General features: G+C 42.9%; 1 protein-coding gene across 2 annotated transcripts in view; it reads left to right on the top strand.

The window, feature by feature from the left end:
* The first annotated feature begins 2675 nt into the window (after positions 1 to 2675).
* CALCR (calcitonin receptor) overlaps positions 2676 to 11650 on the top strand; it is a 414614-nt gene continuing 405639 nt past the window's right edge. For both annotated transcript variants that reach the window (XM_030200551.1, XM_030200543.1), the window contains exon 1: positions 2676 to 2752. The gene's annotated coding sequence lies outside the window, so the exon portion shown is untranslated. The remainder of the gene's footprint in view (positions 2753 to 11650) is intronic.

The raw sequence follows: 11650 nt of genomic DNA, 5'->3' as shown, positions 1-11650 counted from the left end.
TTGGTCTGGTCAATTAATTTTTTAGTGTCTCAATTTTGTCATTGTTTCCTGTCACTAAGGAAATGGGATATGGCCACTAATCTCACAGAAACAAGCAAACATTTCATGTCTAATATAGGGAGCTTCATTTATTATCAGAGCAAGTTAAGATTGACATTCACTGTTGCATATTTTAAACAATACATATTAGCTCTATAACATTCAACCATAGCCACAATTCTCTATTTATTCTATGCTATGATAAAGATGAAAATATTCCCTCAAATCCACTCTAGGCAGTATGGCAACATAAAACTTCATTCAAACATAACAGATTTAAACTTGGAGGAAAAAAAGTTACGAAAGATCTTCTTCTTCTTCCCTCACTGTAATGTAGTATCTATAAACCTCAAAACCCAGACAAATAAACATTGCTTGCAAAGGCAACTACGTTTCACAGAAATCTCAGAAACTAACATTGTGCAGGAGAGAAAAAAAACAATCCTATGACACATTCCTCTAACAGATAGATTCGAGAAAATACACACTATTTGTAACTTATTACATAGATGGTAATACAACAAAAAATAGCGAGTAAAATCAAGCAAAAAGCATGACAATGGAAAAAATAAAGGAGGGGGAAAGAAGGACCTCAGACTGGTGACACTCAAACCAGGTTAATGGGATTACTCGTGCGAAAATGCAAATATGCACCATCCCCATATTTTAATCACTGGTCCTTAACCCACCGCCTCCCTAGATGTTAATCAATATTTGTTTTTATAGTCATATTCATACAAAACGTGCTAAATAAATCCTCTCAGGACATTAAAGCAGATATAATCACTTATCTTATAGCAGTTTCATAATCGGGCCTCCCCAACGGTCCGTTTCGCCAATCACAAGCTTCGTCAGGGGAAGGACGCCCTAATGAAGAACACTGCTCAAAAAGTAGACAGCAACGTCAAACTGGTTGTCCTGCTGGGCTCACTAGAGGGAACGCTATTGCACCCCTCTAGTGCATATTTGCACTAGATGGTGCATATTTGCATATTTGCATTTTCGCACGAGTAATCCCATTAACCTGGTTGAATGTCACCAGTCTGAGGTCCTTCTTTTCCCCTCCTTTATTTTTTCCATTGTCATGTTTTTTGCTTGATTTTACCTGCTATCTTTTGTTGTACTACCATAAGTGAAGCGGTGTTTTTCCCTTTTTGATTGTAACATGTCACATACAAATACATTACCCTAAATATGAGGTTCTGTAGCTCCGCATAACATTGCAGCATTTTCCTCTTACCCCATATTCATAGGCGGTCGGTGGCCCAACTGTTTGGGGAGGCTAAAGGGGGTGGGGTTAGGGGTGGGGCCAGGGGTGGAGCTTAAATCCATAATTGATAACAGAAAGAAAAAAAAATAAAAATAAAAGTCACAATTAATACCTTTTATTAAATTTAGATATTAGATATGTATCATATGTCAAAGAATAAAGTGGTTGCTCAAAGCATATACTAACCACAATCGCTCAACCGCAAAACACTATGCACAACTTTGTGCAAAAACACACTCAGAACCTTACTGTACCATAAATATTACACTGGGCAGAACCCAATACACCAATATACCACCCATATGGAAAATGCAGACCGTCAACAAAATGAAACAAGGGATCATATCACAATTCTCAATCAGAGCCACAAAACACCCTAATTCATGTTTAATTATTATTATTATTATTTATTGCATTTGTATCCCACATTCCCCCATCTATTTGCAGGCTCAATGTGGCTTACATAGATTTGTTAACATTGTGGTATAAAATGCCATAAATAAGTAAATAAATATAAACTTTTAACATTGAGCACCTGATTCTCAAAGTGGACATATTCCAAACACTATAATTAAAATAAAATGATCTTTTCTACCTTTGTTTTTCTGTTTACTTTGTAAGCTCTAATGAAAAGACAGCATTGCAACACTGTGCAAAATAGATTGTCAAGCTTGATTATTGACTTTCCATATACTGTCACTGTCATGGGGTTTTTATCATGCAGGACTAAGACAAATAAATAAATAAGGGAAAAAATGAAGGTGACGATCGGCCATCTGCTAGTCTGATGGGCAAATCACTGCTTTTGGATTATTGAAATGTACTGAGAGTGGCATTGCTCCATAAAGATTAAAACCTCAGGGGTCACGGTCTGATTTTTGCAAACACTTTCCACTAGATATTTTTAAATTAAAGAACATGTTTGTTAAAATGAAAGTTGAACAACTGTGAAGAAGAATATCTCACATTCTAGAATCTCCCAGGCCTCAGATGATATTCTGTTTTGTTCCCTCTAGTTTTTGCTGTCTGCTAGTAATTTCCTAGCAAGGAAACAAAATGTTTGAGCTCTAGAAAGATCAGGACTTCTCAGCTAGAGCCAGGGCTCAAATTTTGCAAAGTTCTAACCACCCCATGCAAGCAGCTGCACTTCTGCTGACCTGTTTTGCCCTCTTGAAATTGTCCTCAAACACTCCAGCCTGAGGCGTTCTCCCTCCGACACTGGTGCAGCGATTCACATAGCCAGCCCTAATCTGCTTGCGTCGGAGCCTCTCCTTCAGACGCGTCCCGCCTCCTCTAATGCAACTTCCTGTCTTACGCAGAGGCAGGACGCGTCTGAAGGAGAGGCTCCGACGCAAGCAGATTAGGGCTGGCTATGTGAATCGCTGCACCAGCGTCGGAGGGAGAACGCCTCAGGCCAGAGAGTGTCCATGACCACGTGGATGGGTGAGAGCGGGGGGGGAAGTACAAGACTCGCGCGGGAGGGGGAGGAGGCAGAGACCAGCCATCTCTTCTAAAGATGTGTTTGGGGGAGCAACCGCTCCCCTTGCGCCCCGGCCAGCAGCCAAGGGAAGTCCACGATTGGGCTGGGGAGGCTTAGCCTCCCCAAGCCTCTTATACGGGGCGCCTATGCCCATATTGTTCAACTGTGGAGGATTAAAAACACATTAGACAAAGGGATTTACAGCTCTCTTAAATCACATAGCTTAGAAACCTTTACTTTCATTTCACCTACAGATCGCTTAGCTGAATTCAATTGCAAAGCTTGGCGTGGCAAAGCATGGCAAAGTCATATTATTTTAATACTCTTGCTAGGTGAAAGGTACTTAAAGGTAATGTAAAAAATATGTTAACACTCATTCTTAAAGCTGTTTTTGATTAAAATTCTAAACATTTAAATACAGCTGCTATCTCCACTACAAAAATTTCATTACTTCCTTTCCTGTCTCACAGAAAGGGTGAGACAGACACTTAGAGGGGCATAATTGAAAGGGACCATGTTTTGCTGACGATGTCCTCGCAAAATGTCCTGGTGGAGGGGTGGGGAAACCCATATTATCGAAACAAGATGGACCTATCTTTCGTTTCGATAATACGGTCGGGGACACCCAAATCCTGAAATTTAGGTCATCCTTAAAGATGGTTGTCCCTAGACTTGGTCGTTTCTGATTTTCGGCGATAATGGAAACCAAGGACATCTATCTCAGAAACGACCAAATGCAAGCCCTTTGGTCATGGGAGGAGCCAGCATTTGTAGTGCACTGGTCCCCCTGACATGCCAGGACACCAACCGGGCACCCTAGGGGGCACTGCAGTGGACTTCAGAAATTGCTCCCAGGTACATAGCTCCCTTACCTTGTGTGTTGAGCCCCCCAAATCCCCCCAAAACCCACTCCCCACAACTGTACACCACTACCATAGCCCTTATGGGTGAAGGGGGGCACCTAGAAGTGGATACAGTGGGTTTGTGGCGGGTTTTGGAGGGCTCACATTTACCACCACAAGTGTAACAGTTAGGGGGGGATGTAACAGTTAGGGTGGGGGCTGGGTCCGCCTGCCTGAAATGCACCGCACCAACTAAAACTTTTCCAGGGACCTGCATACTGCTGTGATGGACCCGAGTATGACATTTGAGGCTGGCAAAAAATATTTTTAAAGATGTTTTTTTTAGGGTGGGAGGGTATTAGTGACCACTGGGGAAGTAAGAGGAGGTCATCCCAGATTCTCTCCGGAGGTCCTGTTCAGTTCGAGCACCTTTTTGTGGCTTGATCGTAAGAAAAACAGGACCAGGTAAAGTCGTCCAAGTGCTCATCAGGGACGTCCATGTGTTAGGCACTTCCAAGTCCCGCCTTCGCTACGCCTCCGACACGCCCCTGTGAACTTTGGTCGTCCTCGCGACAGAAAGCAGTTAGGGACGCCCAAAATCGGCTTTCAATTATACCAATTTGGGCGACCCTGTGAGAAGGATGCCCATCTTCCAATTTGTGTCAAAAGATGGGCATCCTTCTCTTTCAAAAATGAGCCTGTTAATGGACAGCAAACAGCATTAGACAAGAACAGACCAACACAAGACTGCAGTCAGCCTATAGTTCCCTAATCTGGCCACAAAACACAACAGCTAACAGACCACACTGGAGACACACATATAAACAGGACACTGGTACTGTCTAGAGACATAAAATTCTGAGCAGATTTTTCAACTTAATCAGGAATACTACTACTACTACTACTAACTAGCATTTCTAAAGCGCTACTAGGGTTACGCAGCGCTGTACAATTTAGACATAGAAGGACGGTCCCTGCTCAAAGAGCTTACAATCTAAAAGACAAGAGAACAATCTAAAGACAAGTGAACAATCTAGAGGACGAGTGAACAGTTAATCTGATAGAGTGGATAGATAGGGGCATTCTGTCTATCTAGAGCGGTTAGGTGCTGAAGGCAGCATAGAAGAGGTGAGTTTTAAGCAGAGATTTGAAGATGGGTAGGGAGGGGGCATGGCGTATGGGTAAAGGAAGATTGTTCCAGGCATAGGGTGAAGCAAGGCAGAATGAGCGGAGCCTGGAGTTGGCAGTGGTGGAGAAGGGTACTGAGAGAAGGGCTTTGTCCTGTGAGCGGAGGTTACGGGCGGGAACATAGGGGGAGATGAGGGTGGAGAGGTAGTGAGGAGCCGCAGACTGAGTGCACTTGTAGGTAAGGAGGAGGAGCTTGAATTGTATGCGATATCTGATTGGAAGCCAATGAAGTGACTTGAGGAGAGGGGTGATATGAGTATATCGGTTTTGGCGGAATATAAGACGTGCAGCAGCGTACTGAACTGATTGAAGGGGGAATAGATGGCTGAGTGGGAGGCCGGTGAGGAGTAAGTTGCAGTAATCAAGGCGAGAGGTAATGAGAGCGTGGACGAGAGTTCTGGTGGTGTGCTCAGAGAGGAAAGGGCGAATTTTGCTGATGTTGAAGAGGAAGAAGCGACAGGTCTTGGCAGTCTGTTGGATATGCGCAGAGAAGGAGAGGGAGGAGTCAAAGATGACTCCGAGGTTGCGGGCAGATGGGACGGGGAGGATGAGGGTGTTATCAACAGAGATAGAGAGTGGAGGAAGAGGAGAAGTGGGTTTGGGAGGAAAGACGAGGAGCTCGGTCTTGGACATGTTCAGCTTCAGGTGGCGGTTGGACATCCATGCCGCGATGTCGGATAAACAGGCCGATACCTTGGCCTGGGTCACCGCGGTGATGTCAGGTGTGGAGAGGTATAGCTGAGTGTCATCGGCATAAAGATGATACTGGAAACCATGAGACGAGATCAGCGAGCCCAGGGAAGAGGTGTAGATTGAGAAGAGAAGGGGTCCAAGGACAGATCCCTGGGGAACTCCAACACATAATGGGATGGGAGTGGAGGAAGATCCATGGGAGTGTACCCTGAAGGTGCGGTGGGAGAGATAAGAGGAGAACCAGGAGAGGACAGGGCCTTGGAATCCAAAAGAGGATAACGTGGCAAGAAGTAAATCATGGTTGACAGTGTCAAACGCGGCGGAAAGATCGAGGAGGATGAGGATGGAGTAATGACCTCTGGATTTGGCCAGGAGCAGGTCATTGCAAACTTTAGAGAGTGCTGTTTCTGTCGAGTGCAGGGGGCGAAAACCGGATTGAAGTGGATCGAGGATGTCATGAGAGGAGAGAAAATGAAGGCAGCGGCTGTGAACGGCGCGCTCAAGTAATTTGGAAAGGAAGGGTAAAAGAGAGATGGGGCGGTAGTTAGAGGGGCAGGTAGGGTCAAGTGAAGGTTTTTTTAGGAGAGGTGTGACAACAGCGTGTTTGAAGGTGTCAGGGACAGTTGCCGTGGAGAGAGAGAGGTTGAGGATGCGACAGATGGCGGGGGTGACAGTATGAATAACTGACAGGCTGGGCTGAGTACTCAAATTCTGCTCCCTCTGCACACAGACATCCATTAGATGGGAATCCTTCAGTATTCCCTTTAAAGAACATAATTTAGAATGATCAAAAAATCTCAATTGCAATGCATAGTTTTCTCTAGAACATTCATATTTGTTTTCTTTTTCAGTCCTATTGCAGTTCTAACAAATAGCAGCGTAAGTGAAACATGTCCCTGAACTGAATTATCTTTTTCTCTTAGCAATTATTAGCTCTCCTCCCATGTCCATGTGGTTTCCTGTCACCACAAATTTTACCAGTCATGGCCTTTCTGATTCCTTGCATGACACTTGGACTGCTGGGTTGCCAGACGCAAAAACAACATCTACCCCTAGTCATCATCAAGGAAAAAAATTGAGAGCTTTTCCTGCCTTGACCCTAATGCCTCTCTTTGTTAAATTGTACAGCGCTGCGTAACCCTAGTAGCGCTCTAGAAATGTTAAGTAGTAGTAGTAGTAGTAATTCCGACTGGTCCCAGCCACTCCTAACCCGTGACTCTCTTTACATCTTAATACTTCCTGCAGCAGTTTCCTTTAAACAACCAGAACCAATGCACCTGAGTGCAGTGGCGTTCCTAGCCTCGACGACACCCAGAGCGGATCGCCGATGCGCCCCTCCCTGGGTGCAGCGTGCCCCCAGCAAAATGACACCCCCCCCCCGGTGCACGCCACTGGGGGGGGGGGGGTGCCGCAGCACACGCCTGTCTGCTCCCAGTTCGCTATGCTCGCTAAATTCTCTCGTTTGCTGCAGCTCCCTCCCTCTGCCCCGGAACAGGAAGTAACCATCTCCATTTCTACAAGCATTAACTCAGTTTTGGTTCTACAATTAGTAAAATCATTTAGCTGTGTATAGTGATATAAATCTCTTTCCAAAAGACCATATTAATCTTTCAAAACATCAAAGGTGATAAATTCCGCATGCTTCCATATCTAACCCAGCACACGAAGGGAAGACAATGCCCATCTCCAATAAGCGGGGTCAGACTTACCCAGGATATAACCCAAAGCATTCATGATGGGGGTTGTTAAATGATAGTGGCGTTCAGAGAACATTAGAGCTGTACACCTCACCCAAGCCTCCAACACTACCCTAGTCTGTTCTTCCACCCGAGCTGAGAGCCCACGCAAGGCAGGCAGAGGAAACCAGGGAAAGAACCAGAGAGATGTATCCCCTATCAAATGTTTGTCAATATCCATGGTTTAGAATCCCCCTTCTGCCACACTACCACCATCTGGAGGAGAGCTGCAATAAAATATAGCGTGAAACTAGGTACCCCCATCTTTCCTAAAGGACATTCTGGTTTACTCTGGGGGGGGGGGGGGGGGGGGGCGGGGAGGTCTCTTATGTCATCATCGGTTAGAAAAGAAAGGAGGTTTTCTGATCAATGATCAAATTACACTGGCTCCCAATCAAAGAACGCATTGCTTTCAAAATCTGCACCCTGGTTCACAAAATTATCTATGGGGAAGCTCTGGGATACATGACAGACTTAATCTACCTACCAACTAGAAACACATCTAAATCTGCCCTACCCAAGCTGCAAAGGCCTTAAATGCCTACGCATCCAGTTTTTCCTACATCAGCACACAACTGTGGAATGCATTACCAAAAGTCTTAAAAACAATGTACGACCACCTAAACTTCTGGAAAGCTCTAAAAACTAACCTGTTTAAAAAAGCATACCCTACCGAGCCAACTTAAATGCCTGATCCTGGCAACACAATGTACTGAAGTATGTAACGCACCTAACACAACTCTACCACTGTACGATTCCCTAATGTGGCTGTGCCACATGAACTTTATCTTGCCACAACATCACTTTGTATTTGTTCACACCGGAGTCAGCAAACGCCTCTCCGGTGCTATGTAAGCCACATTGAGCCTGCAAGTAGGTGGGAAAATGTGGGATACAAATATAACAAAAATAAAATAAATAAATGATGGTGGAATCAATGTGAGGCCAGGTATATCCCTAATGGGGGTATGAGGCCACTGAAGTCTTTCCTCTCTAAAATAATTGATGTGTTTGTTTATTGAATAATACAGTAAAGTTTTTGGGTCTTGGGATGTGAATAGTTTGGTGATTTACACATTGTTCCTAAGTCCTGGTTTCCATTGGGTGATATGTAGTTATGAAATAACATGAAGCCTGATTTCCAGCATTTACATGTCTATGTGCATTCATATGAGCATATATTCTGGTACTTTGGTCATTTGCATATGTATTTATAGTACTTTCTTTATAGAATTACTCCCAAAGTGGTTATAGGCACATAAATGTATGTGCATAAATGCTATGCAATTTTATATCAAGCCATTTCCATGCATAAAGCTCTGTTGTATTTGTGCAAATAGCTTATTAATTCACTCCTTTTCTGTAAAATGTTTACAGAAGTAGATGTTTTTGAAAGTTTTTTCCCCACAAAAGTAAACTGTCTGATTTTAATCATTTTTGGTTTTGCTGCTCACATTTTCACATGCCTCAAGTTTCACTGTCTGAAGAGGCTTTAAAAAAATCCAATACAACTTAACAACTTAAAAGAGTTGAAAAAGCTTAGACAACACTATTGATTTAAGGTGTTAAAAGCATTGCTTGAGACTTTTATAATTGGACAATATCAGGAAAAATGAAATGTATTTTTATGTGGTTGCTGTTACAGGGTTGGGTTATCAGAGATGCTGGGTTTCATTTCAGTGGAGATATGAAAAAACATTAATGTCTTCCATTTTTTCTTCCTAATGAACTTTGCAGCTTGTTTCAGTGAAACTAATACAAAATACAGTGCTATCTAAATCAGCCTAGCTTTTGGGGGTCCATCATGTACTTGCTTCACTGATGGATTTTGTTTTTTGAGTTCCTTGTTTCTCCCAAAATGTTGGGTTCCAAACTAAAGAATCTGGAAGTGTGGTTATCTTTGTCCATCAATGTGCACTCAAGAGAAAGTTGTAGTACATTCGTTTATTTATTTATTTATTTATTTATTGCATTTGTATCCCACATTTTCCCACCTTTTTGCGGGTTCAGTGTGGCTTACAATATGAGTTAAATTTTGGAAATACAATTTGTTACAGATTGGTTGTGGATTACATTTTGTATCATTATGCGAAACAATTGGAGTGTCCTTGGGGGTGTAACAATGGAGCACAAACATTGAAACATTGGGAGGAAACAATGGGAGCTTAGAGGGCGATAAGAAGGCATGAAGAAATATGATATATGTCTTTCTGTGATTGAAGTTATGAATGATGTGATATTACGGGAATGAGAGTTCCGAGGTGAATGTGTGATACATTTGTGAATAGTAGGTGTGGACTTTATATGTTTTGGTTCTTTCCGTAAATCTTTTCGAAAAGATGGGTCTTCAGTGATCTGCGGAAGGAAGCTTGTTCGTTGATTGTTCTTAAGTTGCGTGGCAGTGTATTCCAATACTGCGTGCTCATGTGAGAAAAGGTTGATGCATGTAGCGTTTTGTATTTCACGCCTTTGCAATTGGGGAAGTGGAGATTTAAGAAGGTTCGGGATGATTTTTTGGCGTTTCTGGGTGGTAAGTCTACTAACTCAGACATGTAGGCTGGGGCTTCACCGTGAATGATTTTGTGGACTAATGTGCATACTTTGAAAGTGATGCGTTCCTTTAGTGGAAGCCAGTGTAGTTTCTCTCGTAATGGTTTTGCACTCTCATATTTTGGTTTTATAAGTTGTGGTTGGTCTGGCGTTTAAAATATATTTTTATCAACTGAAGATTTTCATATAGTTTTGCCATCACTGGTCAATTCCCTAAGCTGGGTTAGTGTTTAAAGCAGGACGTACCACACACTAACAGTTACTGTAGCTCCTGTTAGTAGTGAATGCACCATATGAACTATTTGCACACACTAATTGACATGTTAAGTAGCTAACATAGTAAATGTGATTTTTGAATCATGTCATGGGAAGAAATGGTTGGGGACCACATACTGTAGTTAATTTAAGGGTCCTTTTATCAACCAGCAGTAGGGCTACTGCCAGGATAGCACACGCTGAATAAGCCCCATCGCTGGGCTCACCCAGGAGCCCAGCAGTAGTTCTGTTTCTGCCACATGCCATTTCTGGTGCTAGAAAATAGTTTTTATTTTCTAGTGCCAGTGGGTGGGGAGTAGGCATGCCCAGTGGTATTCGGGCAGCATGGCTAGTGCTTCACTTACCGCACGGCCATTTCTTGAAAAAAGACAAAGACCTGCCTTTTACCTGCTGCGGTAAAAAGGGGACTCGGAACGTGTCAAAAACACACGCCAGCACCAGTGCAGGCCCCCTTTTGCTGCAGCTTTGTAAAAGGACTCCCAATGTTCCCACTAAGCAACTTTCAGCTGTGCGAGAATCTTCCACCAGTGTTTCTGCCGGTGGGGGGGGAGGGGGGACGTCTGATGATATTGTGCTTTTAGTCAGAAGAGGCAAGCGGATCACAAGGGATATATGCCTGTATTCTAAATATTTACATGCTAGTGACTAAATATTACTGCTATATACTGTCACTGCATTGTGGAGCTTGTTTCAGAGGCACCATTTGCATTTTAGACATGCATACACTAGCACTTAATCATTTATCTTGCATAATGTCCAAGTTCTGATTTTACAAAGCCAGGATGTTCATGTTTAAAATTGAAGAATGTGCAAATGGAAAGGAAATGTGGCCTGGACATGATTTGGGTAGGGTCAGATTTAATTTGAAGTGATCTCCCATTTGTGGTCAATGACTTTAATGATTTGGTCTCATGCGAATTTATGGGTTAGCAGGTCAAGTGTGGGGGTTACATTCGGATGTGGCCATTCGAAATCCCATAGTTGGAAGAATTTCTTACAATCTTGGACACCAGTTGAGTTTGGGTCTTCTAAATGAAGGTTTATGTCCTCAATGACTAGTATGTTTGAGTTAGATGTACAAGTGGCCAATATGAAGTCCATTAGGGTTATATATGCTTTGCTCCAAGTGCCTGGCGGTCTGTAGAATAGGACACAATTTAGATTGCCGGCTATACTTTTATGTTGCAACCTGATTGAGGCAATTTCTAGTTGAAGTGTGATTGATTCAGCAGTGGTTTCTAAAGTGAGATGGGATCTGTAGATTATGGCAATGCCTCCGCCTCTTTTACCTATTCTGGTCCAGTGTGTAATGTTGTATCCCGGAGGGCAAAGGTCCAGTATTATGGGATCTTTTTGGTCATGGATCCAGGTTTTGCTGATGAAGAGTACATGTAAGGTTTCTGATGTGATCCAGTCTTTTATAATTTTTGTTTTGTTTACTATTGATCTGGCATTGATGTAACCTATTTGAATTGTAAGGTATGGATCTTCCCTAATGGTGAAAGTGGGGACCTTTAATAGTTGTCGTTTGTATATTGATTTGGATTTATTAGAGCTTTTTTGTGTTGGTTGTGCA

Source organism: Microcaecilia unicolor, chromosome 1, assembly GCF_901765095.1.
Source record: "Microcaecilia unicolor chromosome 1, aMicUni1.1, whole genome shotgun sequence".
NCBI lineage: Eukaryota > Metazoa > Chordata > Amphibia > Gymnophiona > Siphonopidae > Microcaecilia > Microcaecilia unicolor.
Note: the sequence above shows the minus strand (reverse complement) of the source record. Positions and strands in the feature narration are given on the sequence as shown.